Raw genomic sequence first — 3349 nt, 5'->3', positions numbered from 1 at the left:
GGTGTAGAGTCACACAGTGAATCCTGACCAATTTGTAACCAACCGACTGTTTAGGCAGGTATCACACCCACCCTACCAACTGCAGGAAGCGCGACAACAAATTTCTTAGTCTTCGGATCTCGTGTGTGTGTGCGCGCGTGTGTAATCCTGTAAACATTACAAACAAGTTTTTGTGATTGATTGTCTGGAAAAGAAGGTGCTACTCACCTGTGTGTTTGTGATTCTTTGTCATATCTGAATAATTTAGAGGAAAGAGTTGCTCCCAGCTGTATGTCCAAATGATTAAATTAAAACCCAGTCTTGTGGTGCAGAAGTTAAAAAAAAAAAAAAATGCGACACACAGCTCCGCTCCTCCCGTCTCCCCCACCCCTTCCACACTCAATTTATTTTTTCTACTTTGTCTAATCTCTCATCTCCGTCTGCTGTTGCCTATCTAATGCTTTCTCTCACTTTATTTTACTTTTTGTTTCCTTTTTTCCTTTTCTCTATATCTTTACTTGCCAACATTTTCTCTCTATTCTGTCTTCTCTTTTTCTGTGTCTCCTCCTTTTTATCTCTCGTCTGCACCTGTTCAGCTGTTCACCTTCACGTTCTCCTCCTATCTGCTCCCTCCTTTTCCTCTCTATCCTTATCATTATGACATCCACCACCTCTACTTTTCTACACTCTTTTTCCTTTTCCGCTAACTGTTGCGATATCTTTCATTCCTTCATCCTACCTACTTCATCCTTCTAATTCAAATAATATTTACCGACTATTTTGAATTTGTAATGAATTGTTTATAGAATATATTTGTACGTGATGTTTGATTGTACATAAATATATCGGCTAATGTACTACAGCAAATAATTACTGTGAGAGGAGGGGACGGTCACATGACAAATGTACAGTTGAATGTAAGGGAGGGGAGGACAAGGGGAGCGTCCGTGCGCGTGGCGTGGTGCACGAGGACGTGATTTGCAGTCGCGGATAGATGTTCGCTCGTGCGTGCAGGAACGCGAGCGGGAGATGTTCCGGGGTGTCATGCCAGTGGTCGCCGAAGCGTGACAACGATGATGAGAAGAAAAAAATAAAAATAAAAAAAAAGAAGGGCGTGGTGACCCCCGTGTCGCCGGCTCACCTTGGCTGTGACAAGCCAGACGACTGCCGCGACCGAGCTTTCAATGCCGCGGAGACTTCTTTTTTAAATTTCTGAATTTTTAAAAAAGCCGTTTCTGCTGGGTTGGATGCGAGGAAGTCGGGTAATCGAGAGACACTTGATGCTGACAGCTGCCGTGTAAGAATAAGAAACACCAAGACACAGGTTTGTTGACTGATGATTAAATTAAATTTTGACCTAGTCTGCTCCTGGTGGTGGTAGGGGGGAGGTCTGCTCCACTGGGTTCATCTAGTTCTGAACACAGAGCAGAAATAATTAAACTGGCGGAGGAAAGGGACTTCTTTTTTAATCTTCTAAGAATAAATATACAGTTCTTCTTTGCTATCCTCCACTTCTCTTTCTGTGTGTGAGAGAGAGAGAGAAAGAAAAAAAATTTAGTACATTAGTACATATGCATGACTTTGCTACTTCTCTCTCTCTCTCATGTGAGTGTATATTGAAACATCCTGGCCACAGTTAGTACTAAAGTGCTTTTGTTTCTAAATGTACTCTCATTAGAGGGACAGAGGAGGATAGACAGACAGAGGAAAGACTGGCATGACCGCGATGCCTCTCGACAAAGGAGTCGTATGCCCCAGGTTATTTCAAAGCGAGGCGCTGGTCATGAAAGATTAACATCAGCCACATACAGACACATGTACAGCATCATACGGTGTTGTTGTTGTTGGAGCCTTATTTTCATGTCTTCCTTAAGGACCTTTGCCTGCATTAGTAGCAGCAGGTTGTGTTTGTGCGGAACGGCGACAGGTGTGGGAGGGAGCAGGGCCTGGTCACAGATGGCGCTCCTCCCCATCCCACCACCCACCAACCCACCAACATCCCGGTCACGATGACCCGCTGAATGCTTGTTACATACCGAGTTTGACCGATAATTATGCGGTTATAAAACTGAACAGTTGCATTACTGTTTGTGAAATCAGTGTTTTATAGTGGTAAGAGAAACTTTTAGTCCTGGGGTTAGGGGTTCGATACTCATCATAATCATATTTTTAACACACGTCTAACGTTTGTTTCTTTTTTGTGTATCTTTTCGTGTTTTTGTTTGTTTTAGCTCGTTTGATCAAGAAATTGGTATTTGGGGTTACTTGCAAAGGCTTAGGTTAGTTAAGTTTACTCAGTTCTTATGTATGCGTGTTTGAGGCTGATCGCAACATGTGAAGTCGAAATAAACGACGGACTGCGCATGCCTGGAACAACTCGGTAGTAAAAGAAATGTCAGGAAGTGACGGTCAGCACTCAGTCAGCTGTCAGCTTGGTGTGACTAGAAAGCATGATGGTGTCACGATGTTGGAAGATGCACTCGTTTCTGATGACATGACCCCAGCAGGGGCAAGCCTATACCGGAAGCTGGGTGTACTGAAGCTGCTGACTACAGGAAGCGAGCTTAATGACGCTGCTGACTTACCGGAAGCACATTTATTAACGCTGCTGACTACAGGAAGTGAGCTTAATGACGCTGCTGACTACCGGAAGCACATTTATTAACGCTGCTGACTACAGGAAGTGAGCTTAATGACGCTGCTGACTACCGGAAGCACGTTTATTGACGCTGCTGACTACAGGAAGTGAGCTTAATGACGCTGCTGACTACCGGAAGCACGTTTATTGACGCTGCTGACTACAGGCGCCCGCTCGCACGACGTCAGGCAGCAAGTCGGCATGGAGCTCGGCACGTTCCGGTAACTGAAGTCAACAAACAGAAGTGGAGAGGCGACTCCTCCCACCTCCTCCCACTCCTACCTGCTGCGCTTCCCTCCTCCTGTTTCTCTGCAGTCAATGTACATGTATTGCTTACCGACTGATTTGAGAGGGGAGGGGCCTCGGCTAAGTTGTGAAATGCTCGCTTTGTTACTGTGCTTAACAGGAAGAAAAGAAAGACTGCCAACTCCCTGCTCCCCTCCTGTTTAATGGGGCTGGAGCTTTTTTTTATTATTATTATTTATTTTTTTTTTGAAATCAACTATTTTAAAGATCGTTGCTACTTGATACCAGTTGGCACGTGCTTCTAACAAAACTAACAACACACACACACCCAGCTCAGGCACAAACACCTGCATCAAGGCACACACACGCACACACCTATGTACACTCAAAACTACGCACGCACACCTGCCAGTCGGTACGTTCAAAGCGTTGCACCTCTCGTTGTACCTGTTGCGTGGACGAGCGCCGGTGTGGAGCCGATGGCCC

This window comes from Pomacea canaliculata, linkage group LG3 (genome assembly GCF_003073045.1).
Source record: "Pomacea canaliculata isolate SZHN2017 linkage group LG3, ASM307304v1, whole genome shotgun sequence".
Classification (NCBI taxonomy): domain Eukaryota; kingdom Metazoa; phylum Mollusca; class Gastropoda; order Architaenioglossa; family Ampullariidae; genus Pomacea; species Pomacea canaliculata.
The sequence above is the reverse complement of the archived record's forward strand: the minus strand, read 5'-3'. Positions refer to the sequence as shown.